Consider the following 10,547-nt stretch of genomic DNA (forward strand, 5'->3'; position numbering starts at 1 on the left):
ACAGATTTCAGGTTGCTGTCTGTGGCTGATAAAGATTGTGAACTAGATGTAGTCACTTGTTCTGCTTCAGAGGAAGCCTCTCAGCCTGCAAGATCTGGGCATTCACAGAGGGTGGGGTTACTGGTAGTCGGGAGCTCCAATGATAGGCCACATAGCCCCAGGTATATGACTGCCAATGAGAGGAAGAAATCCAGTGTCCACTCTATGTGCATACAGGGAGGAGTGATTCCAGATGTGGAACAAGTACTTCTGGGTGCTGTGAAGAGCGTAGGGTGCAGCCAGCTGCACGTGGTGACTCATGTAGGTACCAATGATGTATGCACTTTGGATCAGGAGAGACTGTCTAGTTTCAGGTGACTATCTCAAATGGTGAAGTCTTGCCTGCTAGATGAAGACAGAACACACCATCTGTAGCTTCAACAGGACATACTGCAGACCTTTGGTATGGAGCTGAGTGCAGGGTCTGAACTGGAGGCTCAGACAGTTCTCTCTCCATGTAGGCAGCAGATTCCTCGACTTACACCATAGGATGGTGGAGTTTCGAGTTTCACTTAATAGCTCAGGGGTCAGTTACACATAGGAGGTGGCTGCACATAGTGTGACCTGTGAGATATTAATTGGGTGGTTTTTTTTTTAAAAAAAAAAAAGAGGTTCTTGTCTTGGGAAAGTACAGAAAGGGCTTCAGTCTCAAAGGGTTCAGGGCAAACAGATGAAAAGGGTAGATCTAGTAACTTCAGTACTATAGTCATAAACTATCATAGCTTTGTTGGGGAAGAACCAGAACTTCAAGCAGTAACAGAAAGCAATAAAGCTGAAATCATTATAGATACTGAAAGCTGGCTAACATAGGGAATAAGTTTAGTGAAAATCTGTACAAAGAACCTAACAGTGTTCAAAAAGGATAGATTAAATACAGCTGGTGGTGTGTGTTCATTATGTTAGTAGTAATTTATCTTTTATTAAAATTGAAGTAGGTGTTCCTATGAGTTAGCATAGGTATAGGTTGTACTTGACAGCCAGAATAAATTAACAACAAATTAATAATTGTTTCCTTTTACCAACCCCTTGACTTAGATAAAACAGTTGTGGAACAGTTCAAAGAAAACTTGAGCCGTGTTTCAAACATGTAGCTCATAGCATTGATGCAATTCAGGGATTTATGCCAAACAAATTAGTAAGAGATGGAGCTGATACCCAATGGTACATAAAAGAGGTCCGAAAACTGTTGTAGGAGCAACAAAACAATCATGCATAATTTAAAAGAACCCAAAATCTCCAAGATATTTGACCTTTTACTGAAGCTTGCAAATTACTGCAGTCTGCACTCTGACATGCTTTTAATAGTTCCCACAATGAAACTCCATCTCAAAATCTGTAGAAAATCCAAAGAGATTCTGGTTGTATATAAAGTACACCTGCAGCAAGACACAATCAGTATTTCAACTGTACAATGCCAAGGGTATGCAATGCATCTAAAACGGAGTTACTAAATATGGTTTTCTGAGTTTCCCCTCATCAAAGACAACAAGGTAAATATTCCAGAATTCGAATCAAGAACAACTGCCATCATGAGTAACTTAGTCATAGATATCCTTGGTGTAGCAAAGCAGCTTAAACCATTTAATAAGAGCAAAGCCTTTGGTCCAGATAGTATTTCAATTAGGTTCCTTTTAAAGTATGCTGACATAATAGCCTCATATGTAGCTATAATACACGACCATTCACTCAACAAAAGATCTGTATCTAAGGACTGGAAAGCTGCACAGGTCACACCGATGCTTAAGAGAGCAAATGAGAGTAACCCCTTAATTCAGGCCCATATCACTAATGTTGATTTGCAGCAATATTTTGGGACATACACTGTGTTCGAGGATTATGGAAGAAAACAATATATTGACAAACAGTCAACATGAATTCAGAAAATATCGTTCTTGTGCAACACAATGAGCTTGTTTTTCACACAAAGCAATGAGTGCTGTTGATGGGGAATCGCAAATCGATACCATATATCTAGATTTCCATAAGGCTTTTTGCACCATTCTTTCTTCTGTGGTCATACTGTAAACAGTTTTGCAAGTTCCTTTTGTATTACTCTTCCTGCTGAAACACTATCATCTCGTGGTGGCATTCCTTTCTTTATACTGTAAATAATTTGATACACCACATATGGCATTACTTTTGAAATGTCTTCATTTTAAGTATTTACTGTATATGTGATTTATCTCTTGACTTGTGCATATATTTAAAGAAATCAGAGACCGCTTGTACAATTTTCTCTTTGTTGTTACTTTCTGTGCCATTTGTCACTTACTAATTAAATATCATGTCTACCCACTCTAAGTTTGTTATCAATTGTTTCTTTTACCAAATTTTCATTGTACAAGTTTCTGTTTTAATCAGTCTCAAAAGTGGACATATATTATTATCAACACTGAAGGTTTGTAATATGCTTGAGGTAGGCACACCATTTGCTGAGATGGAGCACTGGAGTGGGTCTCAAAGTGCTGCGGGTGTGAAGGCCTTTTGCAAAAATGATGCCTTTGGTGCTGTTGCTAGATGGGAATACCATCATCATTTCAACCACAGACAGACGATCCTGTTCCATCAGCACATGCAGTCAGGTTATGGGTGAAAAACTTTGAAGCGACAGGAAGTTCACTTAAGCTGAAACTGCCAAGAAAGCCCAAAAGTGCAACTCACAGGAATGAATAGAAGAGGTGCAAAATGTTGTTGCTAGCAATCTTAAGCATTCTGTGAGATGAACTGTGGCCATAGTGGGAATGTCCAGTTATAGGGTGCACAGAATTGATGAGATCTGGTTGATGGTATTGACAGCGGCCTTAGACTGTTTGCCGATGATACTGTACTGTACAGGAAAGTAGTATCGCACGAAAGTTGTGAACAAATCAATGAGAATTTGCAGAAAATAAATGTGTGGTGTAATGACTGGCAGTTATCTCTCAATATTAGTAAGTGTGACCTACTGCATATAACAAGGTGAAAATCCCCATTAATGTATGAGTACAAAATAAATTGTCAGTCTTTGGAAGCGGTAACATCAGTCAAGTATCTGGGTGTGACTATTCGAAATGATCTCAAATGGAATGATCAGAGGATAATCCTCAGATCTCCCAACTTATTGGTCTGCGACTACTTCCTTTGGGAGAAGGTTGTGGTGCAGTGTTTCCTGAAACATAGTGTATATGCTAGACATCTACACACAACTGCTGAACTGAAAGGTACCATTCGTGCAGAAGTCAGAAAAATTCCTGTACAGATGCCTGAACATGCCATGAACGATTTACATCGCAGACTGAGTGTCACTGTAACGGTGGTGGCCACCAACAGGACATCATCTACAAAAAAAGAACAGTGCGTAAAATGACAATACACAAGGGTTTCATTTTTGTGGCTGAAAATGTGGTACAGTATAATCCTGAGCCTATTTTGCTATATCCAAATCAGCCAGTTTTTCTGCCACACTGTGTAGTTTCATGTGTAGCCTTGAATATGTTTCCAGATAGTTTCAGATTCAGAATTTGTTTATAGCACTAACATTGATTACAGTTTTAACATGAATTTGTACACTCCCTAGCACAGTTTCTATAGACTGATGATGTAATTTATATCACAATGTGATAACAGTGTATTATTTATTGTTTTATCATCTCACAATAATGACTTCATATATTATCTGGTTGTATAAATGAAGTATTTTACCAGCAAGTCAAGACAGTGAGACATTTTTCAAATATCCTGTAAAGTTTCATTTTTGTTTCATAAAATGTAGAAAAACTCAATAATTATCCCACTTGATCCTAGCCAAGACTGTTTGTATTTGCTTTCTTGTGGATAGATGTGTATTAAAGGGAAACGTGTTTTTCTTCTAGGCAATGGTATCATGATCAAAGTTTTCCACTAAAGGGTCAGTCAGTATGTTTCTTTTCCTATTTTCACATAAAAACCTCACATAATCATTTTGTTCTCTTCCTTTTCCTGCTAATCTCTGCTGAGATTTGAGTAAGGGCACTCTTTCAGTCATCTCTTGCAGACCTCCAACGATAACTTGAAAGGCAATGTGATTGCACATTACAATGCGAGAACAATCATGATCTTAAATATATTCTTATGAGATAGAAGTTTTTATGAGCTATATACACACACAAGACAAGAAATTAAGAATTCCTATAAAATTCAAAAGAAAATTAAAAACTAATCTTAACCACAGATTCTACGTATTATTTGGTTATCCAGATTTGAGTATTTAAAATCCTCACTAGAAACATTAGTGATAATGCTCATTGATAAAAGGCTTCCATCCTTCAACAGTTATCACTATTTTTTGAAAAATGATTATTTGGCATAATAGCTGTATTTATTATTTTATGGAGGACTTTGAAGAAAAAGTACTACGGCCAGCCACTCTCAAGCCCTCTTATTTTCTGCAGATATGTGGATGATACATTTGTGGTGTGGCCACATGGACTTGATACTCAACCTACATTTCTTCAGCATCTGAATATAAACTTCACAGTGGAAGTGGAAAAAGGTGGTACTTTACCTTTTCTTGATGTCTGGGTACGAAGGAAAGCAGATGGAACCTTGGGACACAGCGTCTACCGCAAGCTGATGCATACAGATCTATATCTGCAGGCCACAAGCTGCTGTCATCCTGCACAATGCGGTAGTGCATTACGTACGTTATTTCATAGAGCACATGTGGTATCTGATCCTGAAAGCCTGTCAAGTGAACTACAACATTTGAAGACAGTGTTCCAACAAAATGGTTATTCTGAGAGACAGATACGTAATGCATTCAGGCCCAGGTGAGTTCAGTCTATGGGGCAGAATGAAGATACGAAGACACCCACCACTTTGGCTTTTTGCCATATTTTGGTGCCATGTTGTCAAGAATAGGAAGAGTCCTCGGAAGATATGGAATTGTGCAGGGAGGGAAGATATGGAATTGTGCAGGGAGGAGAGCCCCCCTCCCCCCAAGAGGGATCATTGCCGATAAAATTTTATTAAATAATTTTTTCCATTCATAATGTACGGCCGTAGCTGACTTGGGCATACTGTGGTGGAAGCTGCTGGCCAGAAGTCCATGGTCGGCACATTCCTGCCACATGCTCCTTGGTCAGGCTCTAGTCCCATGGGTTGGTTGTGCTGATGAGAGTATGCTACTAGCAAGGCACGTTAGCGGAACCAGCCCTCCAATCAGAGACTAGTCGTGTGATCACATGTGGACACGGCCAGGAGTGGTGAGGGTGGCTTTGAAACAGCTCCATGCTCTCTTAGCTTCAGACCTCGGCCCCGAGTAGTCACTCCTCTAGCCTCTGCCTCTCTCCTCAAACCTCCTGATGAATAGATGGCAACCCCTCTTGGGGCTGCTCAGCCCTACGTAGGCACCCATGTACCATCTTTACATGAATAAATAGGGTCCATTCAAGCTTAATTACTTTTAATTATTGCAACACCCACAATTTTCCACTCCTGACATCTGTCCTGATGAACAGAATTAAGTGTGTTTTTCAACCGTCTGCAAAACTGAGAAACCTGTTGGGTTCAGTTAAGGATGGCCTTGGCCTGATGAAATGTGGTGTGTACAAGATTCCTTGTCAATGTGGAGCAGCGTATATAGGCCAGACATGCTGCACAGTACAAGAATGCTGTGATGAACATCAGCGTCATACATGCCTTCGTCAACTGGAAAAGTCGGCAGTTGCGGAACACTGTCTGAATACAGGACATCAGATGATTTATGAAAAGACGGAAGTTTTATCCCCAGAATCATCTTTCTGGGACTGGATCATTAAGAAAGCAATACATATTCATTCAGCAAATAATCTCATCAACAAGGATTTGGAATTTCAACTGAGCACAGCCTGGAACCCTGCATTCGCTGCTATTAAATCACGATGCGAAAATCCAGATTCTTCGATAACAGGCCTGTCATAACTTTGGTCTAGTATGGCCATTGGTGAGTAATGTCTGGCCGCACTGTTGGCCAACACAGCGTACAGCGCACGCACAGGAGAGTCGCTCTGCGATTTTTGGCCGAGGGAGTTTAATATGGCACCATCTATCTGCAAATCATTACGCATGTGTGATTTCCACTCTTCCGCATTCTTCACACATGTGTTCTAATAATAGGGCATCGACATGTAGATACCATCAGTCGTACCTAGCCACCAGCAAGGTTAAACCGCCTGAAGATGTTGGACAATTGCTCTGAGGAAATGTTGTAGATTTTGCACAATGTGATCTGGCGGCAAACCCATGAAGAGTATTTACAACACATCTGCCAGGAAAGCTTGAAGAGTCACAATATTTAATAGTCTACAATGTCACTGTGCCTTTTATTACTACCTCAAGTTCCATAAAAGCCCAGGTGAATGTCCTGCTGGAAGCTGCCATTATCACCAGGGAAACCTCATGCAAGAAGGGATGCAGGTGGTTCACAATAATGTTCACATTGTCCACAGCTGGCATATTAATAAGCAAGAGAAGTTTGTTTGGTATCTTTGTGAAAGTAGAAGAAATATTAGTGATTTACTGATATGTCTGGAAGGGAGAGAAGGGAGCAACTGTGGGTGGAGAAATTGTAAGAACTTGGTGAATAGTAACAAAATCTAACAATGCTCGGATGTGGAAAAGACAAACAGTAAGAAAAGAATCTGTTGTGAAAAACTTGCTGCAAGTGAGGAGAGCATGGTACGAATAGAGAAACTTGCAGAAAGTTTTACTAGCTTATCCCACATTCAGGATAGAAATCATGACAGATCACATCAAACCAGTCTGAAGACTGATGACTCATCCCCAACTTTCTCTTATTTCTGATGCAAGTCACTGCTCAGAAGCACAAAATTATTTCTTTCTTGTTGGCACACCTGAATGAATCAAGTAAAATGAGTCATATTTCTTTCTGCTGTGTTCTCCGTGTCGTCTGTAAGGGATGATAAATATTTAAAGTAATAACTCTAGTAAAGGGTTAACAATGATAAATCTTTTCGCCTGGTCAAATAACTATTTAATACGCTTTATGAATTTTATCCATTTTTTAACTGCCTACAATTCATTCACCCATTCATAAATTTATTTTCCATGGATCCCATCTGCAAGAAGAGCCTTAAGGATGTGGAATGAGTCATGGTAACATTAACAAAAGACAGAAACTCATAGAAACTGAATCAGCACATTGTATTAACAATAAACTATTACTGTACTGCACAACTTGTTCTTATGTCAACCTGCTTTGAAAAAAGCTGTCGCTTCCACTTTTATTAAATAACTGCTGTTTATCTTCTGTTTGCCACTTAATATTTATTTGATTACATTGGTATTTTTCAAAGAAAATAGTTACCTACCTCTGTAACATCAGAGACTTGTTCATGTTATATTATTGTTCGTCATACAGCTTTACAATTAATGTTGCTAGTTGTCACTTTGCTCATAGATATTTCTATCTCCAGTGTAGATCATCAGCACCATTCTGATATCTAATATACTGTTCTGCAGGCAGTTCTCATTTTCTTGGGCATGCCTCTTCTTCTTATTTTTCCCATGGTGTTTGGTGACGTAAGTTGGATATGACATGACAACAACATGGAGTCTGTGTACTGGTCCCAAAAACATGAAACTGAATGAGGAGCTACATTGATAAGACAATGGACTCCCCTGCTTGCCATTCAGATTTAACTTTTCCATTATTTCCATAAATCAGTTAAAGTAAGGTTTGGTTTGGTTTCTTTGAAAGTGTAGAGCTGATTCCCTTGTCCATCCTTCCCCGATCTTAGAAAGTGCTCTACCTCCAATGACCTCTTTACCACAGGATGTTAAACCCTGCTTTTCCTTCCTCAAAGAAACATTAAATTTTGAGGAGACATTTTTTGTGTGGTGTAGGCACCCACCAACAAAGGAGCTTTCAAAGTTGAACCATTTAGAGGCAGAAAAATTGGTTTCAAATTTTTTGGTGAATCAATGCACAGTCTAACTCTATTTCCCAGAAAAATAAAATTTGAAGTGCACATTCATTATATACTGTAGTCAAGAAAGCCTTTGTCCAAATTCAACTCTTAAATAGATAAACTGGGTATGAAATGTACTTTAAAAATTCTGTTCCACAGGGAGCTAATCAACATTGCCCAGAGACGAAAATTATTTACAAAGAAAGTAAGCAATGGGTAATAATGGAACAAGAAAAACTGATTCTCAGTTTTGTGATAAGTGTTGCAAGTTCATTTTCATAATTTAGTTGTGAAACACCAGTTGTTGGAATTGTACGAGCTTTATGCTTGGAGATAACAGTAAAATTAAAATGTTTTGTACATTGTTTCCACATAGTAGGAAAACATTGTGGTATACTTTTGTGCTTTTTTCAGTCAGTATTTACTGGATGAAGAAACTACAAATGGCTATGGAAATGATAAACGTCGAAGGGCAAAAGCTTTGAGACATCTTTTCCACTTACTATTGTTGACGAAGCCTGTCTGTTTTGGTCCTTTTTCCTTCTAATATTTCACACCCAGGAAAAGCCCAGGATTATACATATACAAATGAAAGATGAATTTCCAGCCAAGTCATGCAATAGTATCACTGATGACTACAATACACCAAATGATTACGATGATGATATGATTCTGTCTTCAAAATATGGCAGGCTGTATAAGGTTATATCAGCAAGCAGAATATACCATATTGTCTTTTATCATAATGGTACCTATATGTGAAAGAGGTTACTAAAGCTATCTGATAAAGTGCCTGTGCTTTACTGAGATTCTACCAAATGGTCATTTTGAAGATTTCCTGTCTAACAAGGGGAATTTTCTGAATTAGAAAACAATTATTCGAGAAAAACTGTTTCAATCACACGTATAATACGAGAAACAAAGACAATTTTATGCTTCCCACTCGTCGCTTAAACCTATATGTGCAGTCTCCTCAGTATATGGCAATGAAAATTCATAACAAGCTAAAAGGAAAGAATGTTCTGAGTATGAACCTAGAGACACTGAAAACAAAGCTATATGATATACTTGTCAAACACTGCTACTACACTGTTGATGAGTTCATGAAGGATGAACTGAACATTTGAGCAGGATAAATTTACATATAGTCTTGTGTGTAAATATAGCTGTCCTTCACAAAAGTTTATATTAATGTTACAATTCTTTGTACCAATTAGGCCTAAGTTGTGTTATTCATTTTTTTGAAGTGTCTCCTGTACACTAATCATACGATTAGAAATTGTATGTTATGACACGAATAAAACACTATTCACCATTCACTAATTGTGCTCAAAGAGCTGCTCCTAAACCTTACAAATGTCGATGCCTGTATGCAGGATTTCAAAACAGAGAAATCTTGCTGAAGTACAAATAAAAACAAAATTCATTGTGTGGGACAAAATTACCATGTTTCACTAGAAAAGCACTGAAGCTTTGAATTGGATTCTGCAAGACATTAAAAGTAACAGTACATTAGTGGATGGTTCATAAGGTTACTTCCAGAGAGTTTTACTATATTTTAGTGATGGTCCTGAGAGGAACACATTCTGATTAAATAAATACATTCCTAAAAGATCGTCTCTAAAGCCCCCCCCCCCCCCACCCCCCCCACCCCCCACCCCCCACCCCAAAAAAAATCTGAGAGTGCATCTGATACATGACATGTCAGCTGAAGAATTTTTAAATTTTCCTTAACCCTTACATGTCTGAATGTTATCTCAAAGAAGGAAATTTTTTTCTTTGCACTGTAATGCTCTTAAGTGATTTTTAATGATTTTAATTGCAAGATTTATACAAAAATATGCAAGCATTTTCAAAATATACTTTTTACAATTTACTTCTTTTTATGGAGTAAAATAACTAATTTTGAAACATTCATGGTTGAAATAAATAAACTGACCATTCATTGATTACCATGCAAAATTACAATAATAATAATAATCAGTTATGCAGTGGGATATAGCCAACATGCTGCTTACAAGTATTCTGATGGTCACAAGCTGCTGTGTATTGTTACATTGAATTGTCAATACTTTTCTAGTGATTCCCAAAAGTTGGCAGCACTTTTGCACGAGGAAAAGGCTGAACATCCAGAAATCTGTACATGAGGTTTCCACTGATGAAAAATATTTCCGTTGCAGCTAAGATACATTAAACATTAATGAACATAATTATAGCCAGTGCATCTGAAAGGATTAAGCTGTGAAATGGGTATTATCCAGTTACCGATACACATGTCTGGATACAGATTCTGAATGAGCAATGCACTGTAGTGACTACAATTCAAAACTTAATTTTGTAATATCTAAATAAATAGTTAAAATTAGGACAATATTATGGAATGTTTGTGTGATACAGCTATTCTTACCCCAAGAAACAAACAAGGCTGTCATCAATGATATTCTCCTGTAATCATTCAAAGAAGTATAACAGTTGTATAGTTCAACAGATATAATGATAGGTATAGAGAACATCTGTAGAATTTGTGAATACTCTGAATCCACTGGGTCTGCTGTACCATAAATTTACCTTCACATGGGT

The sequence above is a fragment of the Schistocerca serialis genome, chromosome 2, assembly GCF_023864345.2.
Source record: "Schistocerca serialis cubense isolate TAMUIC-IGC-003099 chromosome 2, iqSchSeri2.2, whole genome shotgun sequence".
In the NCBI taxonomy this organism is placed as follows: Eukaryota; Metazoa; Arthropoda; class Insecta; order Orthoptera; family Acrididae; genus Schistocerca; species Schistocerca serialis.